The sequence below is a fragment of the Capricornis sumatraensis genome, chromosome 19 (assembly GCF_032405125.1).
Source record: "Capricornis sumatraensis isolate serow.1 chromosome 19, serow.2, whole genome shotgun sequence".
In the NCBI taxonomy this organism is placed as follows: Eukaryota; Metazoa; Chordata; class Mammalia; order Artiodactyla; family Bovidae; genus Capricornis; species Capricornis sumatraensis.
In genome coordinates, this window is record NC_091087.1 from 41,122,046 (window position 1) to 41,131,659 (window position 9,614).

Below are 9,614 nucleotides of genomic sequence, written 5' to 3' on the forward strand. Positions count from 1 at the left end.
TCTGTGCTGGGCTCAGTCTTGTCGACTCTGCGATCTGTGGACTGTAGCCCACCAGACTCCTCTGTCCATGGGGATTCTCCAGGCAAGAATGCAGGAGAGGGTTTGCCGTGCCCTCCTCCAGGGCATCTTCCCAACCCAGGGATGGAACCCCGGTCTCCAGCATTGCAGGCAGATTCTTTACTGTCTGAGTCACCAGGGAAGCCCCCTGACGGCTCTGGGAACTGTAAATGGCTCAGTATGGCTGCAAGTTTGCAGGGTAGGTCCTGTAAAGTCGTGGGAGATGGGGTCCCCTCAAGCCACAGAGCACAGAGAGATCCAAAAGGCCTTATGGGACTTTCTTGGACTTTGTTTTCAGCCTGGAGGCAATGAGGAAGTTGTCAGTGACTATGTGACCCTGGGAAAGTTACTTAACCTCTCTGTGCTCTAGTTTACCAAATGGGGGAAGTAATAGCACCAACTTCTTAAGGTTCCATGGGGGAGGAAATGAGTTAATATGTCTAAAGTGCTTAGTGTGCAGTGGCAGGCACTTAGTCAGCCCTTAGCTAGGTATCATTTCTTCCTATATATTATTGTTAATGAAGGACAGAGTGTGATGGGCTCTGAGCTCAGGAGCAGACAGTGAGTGTGTGTGTGTGTGTGTGTGTGTGTGTGTGTGTGTGTACGTGTGTGTGTGTGTGAGGGGGGAGTGTAGAGTTGGAGGTGAGGGGGGGCGGTGAGTATGGAAGAGAGACCAGAGACTCCAGTGTAGGTGGGAGGCAGGGCACTTCCTAGGGACTGGGTCCTAAAGGGAGGTTCAGGGTTGGATGGGCACAGGAAAAGGCCATTCTGTGATGGGGAAAGGAGGTGTACAGGAGGTGAAATTCAAGAGAAGTGAGGGATTCGGGAGTGAGAGGGACAGTCAAGGTCTTGTGGGAGAGCCAGCTGAGAAGACAGTGTGGTTGTACATTGCAAAGGGCTGAGTTGGGTGTGCCTCCCCGGACAAACTACAGGATGGCCCTCTGACCCAATGCACCCCTGGGCCAATTTCCAGTAAGAAGCCAGCCCTGCAAGGAGGAAAGTAAATGTAGTCACACCACTGCCCTTTGAGGAGATGTCCAGTAAGTCTTAGAGACAGCTGTCGTGTAATAGGAAAAAAGCGTGGATTTGGGGTTCTCACAGTAAAGTTAAATCTCAGCTGAACCACTTCCTAGTTGTGTGACCTTGGTCTAGTTACTTAATGTCTCTGAGCTCAGTTTCCTCCTCCATAAGATCAAGTTCAAAATGCACCTCTCTTGCAAGAGTTGGTGAGAAAAAAAAAAGAGAGAGAGAGAGATGGTGCAGATTCAGCAAGATAAAGGCCTTGGGGTGGGGGAGGTGGGGAGGGCACTCAGTTTGGTTGGTTTCCCTTTCTTTCCTCTGAGGTCAAGACGGAATGATAAAGTGGGACTGGATGGAGCCACCCCTCAGCCTAAAGGAAAGCACTTCAGCAGCTCTGCAAAAGCTTTGGGAAGGGTCACCCTGACATCTCCCTTCCCCCGCTGAAGCAACTGGCAAAATGGGAAAGGGCTGTGCTGCTGCTGCTGCTAAGTCACTTCAGTCATGTCCGACTCTGTGCGACCCCAGAGATGGCAGCCCACCAGGCTCTCCCGTCCCTGGGATTCTCCAGGCAAGAACACTGGAGTGGGTTGCCATTTCCTTCTCCAGTGCACGAAAGTGAAAGGTGAAAGTGAAGTCACTCAGTCATGTCCGACTCTTAGTGACCCCTTGGACTGCAGCCTACCAGGCTCCTCTGTCCATAGGATTTTCCAGGCAAGAGTACTGGAGTGGGGTGCCATTGCCTTCTCCAGAAAGGGCTGTGAGGATCCCTCATTTCAGTTTTGTCACCAGTCCCTCTTCCTTTCCTCCCAAACATGTCTGACTTCTTCCTGTGGGTTTGCTGTGGCCTGAGTGTGAACTTTGGAGTCAAATAAACTTGTATTTGCATCCTGGCTCCACCTCTTCAGAGCAGAAATGAAATAGATTTGTTAACTTCCCTGAATCCTGGCCCAGCAGGGAAATCAATACATGCACAGGCCCCACAGAGCTATCCTATGGCGGAAGAGCCGGTTCACTTCCAAGTTCAACAGCATTCATTCATTCATTCCCTCACTCAGATAATTACTGAGCACCTACTAAGTGCTTGGCATCCTTCTGGATGCAGGAGTTGAAGGGGTGAGGAGACCACCTTGGTTCTTGCCTGGTGGGATCAATAAATAAGCAGGATAATTTGACACTGGCTTAAGGCAATGATTGTTTGATGGAGGAGAGAGCGTGGGTTGGGGATGATGGAGAGACACAGAGGGCTCAACAGCTTAAGGGACAGCCAGAAGGTCAAGGTGACAAGACCAGTGAGGGAGGATTGTATGAGAGGAAGGGGCCCGATTTGGTAGGGTGTTGTGGGGAAGAGGTTTTATTACCTGAGTTTGGATTTTATTATATGAGCAATGTGGACCCAATGATAGATTTTAAAGTAGGGGAGTAACACGACTGAGCAAAAGTCAAGAGACCAGTGCAGAGGCTTTGTATAGTGTGGCCATTGATGATGGGCCTGGGCCCCAGTGGACAAGGGAGAGCCACATGGCAGTTTTGGTGATGGGGCTGTTTGGGGAGAGGAGAGGCCCCAGGAGAAAATGGACCTGGTCATCAAGTACAGCTGGAACACGGGGAAATGCTGGTGCTCTTTGCTGAGGTAGGGAGGGCCTGGGAGAGGGGCAGACTGGGGATGGCGCCAAGCTGAGGTTAGGACATCTGTGAGACGGGGAGATGTCAAGTTGGTGTTTGCAGCCATGTTTTAAAGATAAGGCCACTGAGGCTCAACTCTGAAGAACTTTCCCAGAATCTGACCCCCCAGTACTGGGGTTCCAGTCTGAGGACCTCCAAAGCTTTGGGCACCAGACAGCCTCCTCTTTCAGCAGACTCTAGGGAAGGAACTCATGAGAGAAGAATCTGCGGGTTTTAGGATGGGGGGAAATTTAGGAGAAGCCCCCTCCCTGCCAGGTAGGCTCAAGTGCCAGTTTTGTCAGGCTGGGCTGCTTGTCCCTACCTTGGGGAAATGGAGAAAAGAGGGCAGGCTGGAGACCCCTGGATGTGGGGGACAGGGCTCAGGATTTCTGGCTGCGTTCGATGACACAAGGTCACCACACTAGCTCAGTGCAAAGTTGGGTTGGTCACCAGAAGTCCCAAGGTTAAGCAAATTTATGGGTAGAATGAGCTGTGCTCCTAGGATCCCCTGGGAAAAGAAGGGCTTCTCCTCCCTCCACCCTGCTTCCTCCCCTCCCCCAGCCTCTTTACTTTGAGATGACAGTTTAGAGAAGCTGGTGTGAAATAGTTTGAAACTCAGAGGTCTGGGCGGTCCCCCAGGGCAGAAAACAGGAAGCCAAGATTAAAGGCAGATTTCCAGCAAAGTCCCCTTCGACTTCCTGCAGAGCAGGTGCTCAGGCTGAGCTCACTGACAGCAGCTTCCCTTGCTGGCAGCACCTCTGGGTGGCTCTGCAGAGGCTGGCCCTCCTGCTTCAGGAGCCCATCTTCAGTCTTATCACCATCCCCACTGGGAGCTGGGAATTCCCGCCAGGCCCTTGGGGGAGTGAGCATCCTCTGAAAGAGGCTGTGGATGGAGTGGTCACTGGCGAAGACGCTTAGTGGTGGCACCAACGGGAACCGGCACCTAAGGACATCTGGGAGGCAGGAAGACCAGGTGGAGAGGACATGGGCTTTGGGATCACTCAGGCCTGGTGTGAAGTCCACTTCCTTATTGTAGGGTCTCGCTGACCCTACAGTGGATCAAGAGGTGGATGCAATGGGAAAGGGGCCTCCCTGGAAGGTGGCTGGGGAGACTGAATCAACACTAGGGGCTGAGAGGCCTAGGGAAGGGCAGGACCAGGAGAAAGCAAGTGACCACAGTGGCTGTCTCAACATCAGGGACCATTTGGCAGGGTGGCCCGGCTGATAGCCATAGCTGCTAAAGGCTCAGGGGACCAAGGGCCAGGATGGGCCTCCCCTGAGGCCTCGTTCCCTTCCTGACCCCACAGCGGCTTTTGTGGGTTCTATTAAGCAAGAAGCTATACCTACCTCATGCAGAGGCAAAGCCTTGACCTTCCAGATAAGCCCTATGCTCTCCTCAAGGGGCCTGAGCCCCCACCCTCACAAAGCTGTCCTTGAGTGAAAGTGTTACCCACCTGAACCTAGTGTCATCACATATTGCAAACCTCCCTCTTCCGGCTTGTTTATCCACAATAGGTGGCACTGGCCTGGGAGATCCAGTTTCCAGGGACAGACTGGCTCCTGACTTTGGACAAGTTCTCCCCTTGTCCTCAGTTCCCCCTCTTATCTGCACCAAAGGGTTGCACCTGATGATCTCCTGTAGCTCTGATTCCTTTTGAACAGGTGGAGGCCCTGGGCATGAGCGGAGTGGGAAGCTGCCAATGGCCTCTAGCTTCTGTCCCCCTGGGACCAGGGAACTACCATTTTCTGAGCATCCACAATATTGCTGTTGTTCAGTTGCTAAGTAGTGTCTGACTCCTTACAATCCCATGGACTATAGCCCACCAGGCTTCCCTGTCCTTCACTGTCTCTTGGAATTTGCTCAGATTCATGTCCATTGGGTTGGTGATGCCATCCAACCATCTCATCCTCTGTTGCCTCCTTCTCCTCCTGCTTTCAGTCTTTCCCAGCATCAGGGTCTTTTCCAATGAGTTGACTCTTCACATCAAGAGGCCAAAGATCGGAACTTCCACTTCAGCATCAGTCCTTCTAATGACTATTCAGGGTTGATCTCCTTTAGGATTGACTGGTTTGATCTCCTTGCTGTCCAAGGGATTCTCAAGAGTCTTCTCCAGCACCACAGTTTGAGAGCATCAACTCTCGGGCACTCAGCCTTCTTTATGGTCAAACTCTCACATCCATACATGACTACTGGAAAAACCATAGATTTGACTATATGGACCATTGTCTGCAAAGTGATGTCTTTGCTTTTTAATACATTGTCTCGGTTTGTCATAGCTTTTCTTCCAAGGAGCAAGCATCTTTTAATTTCATGACTGCTGTCACAATGTGCCTGATACTTTGTTATTATTATTGATGATGATGCTAACATTTACTGGACACTTACTAGCATAAGCATTTAAAATGTCAGATTAATGTCTCTTCTCTTTACTGTAATAGTTTGCTCTAAGGGAATTTTGAAGAAAGCTTCTTTTATTTCTACCATGATGGTAGCAGAAATCTTGGTAGTGATGATTTGGTGGCTTTTTGGTTTTAGTGGTATTAGCGGTGGTGGTGACCCAACCAAAGGCCACTGGGAGCTGGAAGACCTCTCTCTTGTGGCCTGAGGAAGCCTGTGTATAGGGCCTCCCCGACCACAACACAGGAGTTAATTGGCTGGTCTCCTGACCTCGAAGGTCATGGGTCTGGGCTCCCCAATTCATAGTCCCTCTGGAGTAGGCAGATGCACAGCTAAGTTCATGACATGAATTGGTCAAGGAACCTGGGATTTCTGCAAACTGTCTGGTGTCCTCCCCATGGCACGTGTTTCTTTTTTCTGGGGTCCCTGGCTTTGGAATGTTCTGTCCACAGATGCTAAACAGGGTGATGAGAGTTATTGCTACTAGGAGGGATGTGCAGGTGTATGCAAGTACGTAGCAGAGAGCCCTCCTCACCTGAGCGCTCAGACCCTGCAGGAAGAGAGGTGCTTGGAAGGCAGGCCAAGGGAATAATAGAAGCAGAGGCTCTGCAGCTGGAAGGGGCTGAGCTTTGGGAGAAGCAGAAAGAGGCCAGAATGGGCTGAGGTGCAGGGTGTGGGGGGCTGCCTCAGGAGGAGAGGCCAGTGGCCAGAGCCTGCAGGGCTCCTGTGTCCGCCTTGGGGCAGAGGGACCCTGCTCTTTGAGGGTTTCCTCATAGCCTCAGCTGTGTGTTTGCATTTTTAAAAGGTCACTTCTGCTCGTGGATGGAGAACTGACTGACTTATTGTCCTCCAGGAAGCGGCAATAGCCTTTCCCAAATCCCAAGGCTGGATTGCTCCCCTCTGCAGGGCCCCTCAGTGGGCCCTCTTCTCAGCTTTGCAGCCTTGACTGCTTGCTTTGTGTGGGTTTTCTGGTTTGCCGCCGGAGGCTGCAACATGGTGCTCAGATGTTGGCTGTATGAATGAGTGACACAAATTTTTCTGAGGGGGCAGCCACACCCTGTGTCATGTGGGACCTTAGTTCTCCCTCCAGGAATGGAACCCACGCTCCCTGCCGTGGAAGGCAGAGTCTTAACCACTGGACTGCCAAGGAAGCCCATGACATGAATTTTAATAAACAGCAATAATAGTTAACACTAATGTAAGGGTTAAAATAAGCCAGACACTGTCCAAAGCATTTTACATATCTTGAAAGTGTGAAACTGTTAGTCATTCAGCTGTGTCTGACTCTTTGCAACCCCATGGACTGTAGCCTGCCAGGCGCTCTCTGTCTGTGGAATTCTCCAGGCTAGGATACTGGAGTTGGTTGCCACTTCCTATTTCAGGGGGTCTTCCCGACCTAGGGATCCAACCTGGGTCTCCTGCATTGCACGTGGGTTCTTTACCATCTGAGCCACCAGGGAAGCCCCTTTTAAAGATTATCCTGGATTATCCAAGTGGGAGCAATGCAAGAACACTGGAGTGAGTTGCCATTTCCTAGTCTAGGGGATCTTCCCAACCCAGGGATTGAACCAGCATCTCTTATGTCTTCTGCATCGGCAGGTGGGTTCTTCATCACTAGCACCACCTGGGAAGCCTCTTTACATGTCTTAAGTGTCAATTAATCCTTGTGATGTATTCGAGAAGTAGGTATCATTACTCTCTCCATTTTGCAGAAAAGGAAACTGAAGGGAATTCCATGAGTGAACTTAGTCACCAGACCCTGGGTAGGGGACGGAGAATTCGGGATGCCATTGTGCCTTTCTAACCCAATTGACTTAAACAGCTTCTCGATTAGAGTCCTGGCCTCACTCCTGCCCAGCGGTGTGACCTAAAGGAAAGGTCACAGAACCTTTCTGAGCCTCACTTCCCTCATCTCTGAGATGAGAGGCTCACCTCCCTTGTGATGCTAAATGGGGATGAAGAGTTCATCACTTAAGCGCAGTGCTGCGGCCCCAGGCACACTCGCACTCACTGGCGGTGAGATGAATATTTTTTCTCTGATTCAGGAAACAAGCTGTGTATCTCCTGCTGTCCTCTGAGTGTTCAGTCCAGCTTCCCAAGGCTTCTGTCTATTACCGAGCCTACAGTGTCATATGGCTCATGAACCGTAAGCCTCCTGCATCCATTCATCAAATACTGGAGATGTATTTACTTACTACTTCTCAGGTACCAGGGCTTCCCAGGTGGCACTAGTGGTAAAAACCTGCCTGCCAATGCAGGAGATATAAGAGATGAGGGTTTGATCTTTGGATCGGAAAGATCCTCTGAAGAAGGAAACGGCAAACCAGTCCAGTATTCTTGCCTGGAGAATCTCATGGACAGAGGATGGTCCATAGGGTGGCAAAGAGTCCATAGGGTAGCAAAGAGTCGGAACGAGAGTTTTTTGGTACCCGGAGTCCTAAGAAAGCCTCTTAAAGTTTGGTGTTTCCCCTTCAAGGCTACCCTTGAAGCCCTTCACCTGACAAGTGTCCTCTTTGAGCTGGACCAACCTCCACCCAGAGGTCCCCAGGCTCAGCCTCATGGATTGGAAGCCCAGTTGGTGTTGTTTTGGCTTCCTCCTGGGAACTGTTTGGGGAAAGCTGAAAAGGGGTTTTGGATCTTCACAGTATAAAAGTTGGAAACTTGGCCTAGGTTGAGGGTGGGCAAGGAGTTGGAGCAGGAGGCTGGCCTGACTTGGGCTGCAAACAGCTGGGTGCTGGTGAGCCTCAGGTCAAGCTTTTGCAAATCACATGCAAATCTTGCCAGGTGTTGTACCTGTGAATAAACTGCTGTGTGTTTGTTCGAGATCAGGGGAGCTGACTGAAGGGTGGGGTGAAACTGGGCAGCAAAGAGATCCTCCAGCAGCTGAGGAGGTTTTAGAAGCTGCCTGAGACCGAGACAGGGCCCCAGGGGACCTGGAGGGACATGTCCTTGTCCTTTGGCTTTTCTGCAGAGTGGGTGGCTAGGTGGGGAGTCCCTGTCCTGCCTCTCCATGGGGCACACAGAGCCTGTAGCAGTAAATGCATGTTGAATGAGTAAATGGGCAACTGAATTCTCCTTGGGGTCTCTGGCTACCATTCCTGCCGGAGGTTTCAGGGTTCCAGTCCCAAGAAGAAGGCTCTTGCTTGCCTCCCTGTTGTCCTTCCCCCAAGCCCATCTTCTTAGACCCCAGCTCTTATCCCCTGGGTCTCCAGGGCTACTCTCCTGACATTGAGGTAGCCCCCTGGAGCTCCAGGTCACATCTCTTTCCAGCTGAAGCCAGTTCAGCTGGTAGAGACAGTCCTCTTGTCTTCAGAGACTCCTCTCCCCGTCTGAGGCCATGCAACTCCAATCTCAGGTACAGGCAGGGTGGCCGGCCCTGCCCACCTCCCCCAGTCCTCCACACATGTGGCCACTCAGTGGTGAGTGTGGCAATCTCAGAGGAAAGGCAGCCTGACTGAGTCTTAAGTGCCTGATGGAGGGTGAAGCGATAGGGCCAAAACTTGAGAGGAACTGGCTACCTCCTTCATGGTGCAGAAAGAATGTGAGGCTTCAGGTCAGCTAGGGCGAGGGTGTGGAAGAAAGGGGAGCAGTGCCACAAATACCAGGGACCCTTGGAGGTTATTTTCAGTTGCAGCTGGGAGTCAAGAGGCTGGGGACAGCATCCTGTTCAAACCGCACTGGAGGCCTGATGCTGGCTGTCTCCTTGTGGTTATCGTCTTTGAGATTCTGTTATTTTGGTGAACACGTTTATTTTTTGCCTGTTAGCCAGAAGACGGTTTTTGTTGTTTGTGACTCAGAACCCTGCCCTGTGCCCCCTGACCCCACCCTCATCGTGGCGGCTGGAGGATGAGGTAAAGTCCTGCGTGGGAAGTACCAGATTCATAGCAGCGATTAGACAAAGGCCATTGTCTTCCCCACGCATTCCCCGCCATGACTTGCCTTCTGCGTTCTCTTAGAATTTAGTCTCCTTAATGATGCTGGCCTGTGGTCTTATCGTGTCTGAGGGGGAATAGCGCCTCCTGGTGGCCAAAGTGCAGATCCCAAGGGGAAGGGAAGGACAGGGCTTCAGGCAGGGCAAAGTCTCAAGGTTTTGGTCGACAGCCCCAGGGCAGCCCGTAGAGCAGGAGTCTGCTATGAAAAAGCTGGCTGTTCCAAGCCTGGGCTAGACCCCGTCGCGGGTTCAACTGGGGCCAGAGGCACAGCTGATCCTTACCAACTGAGAGTGTCACAGGGCAGGCTCTGAGCAGGGCAGGCCAGAGTAGATGAGGACAGATGACCCATAGGGACTAGAAATGGAGGAGAAAAAGCCATGTCTGGAAAGCATGGGCGGGTTGGTTATCTCTTCACAGAGGGGCAGAATCCAGCTGTTCCAGAAACCTCCTCCTGTTGTCTGGCTTTTTCACATGGGGTGCTGGTGGGGGACAGCTAGTTCTGGCTGCCAGAATTCTCCAGGGCCACCCCCATCTGGAGTGTTCTG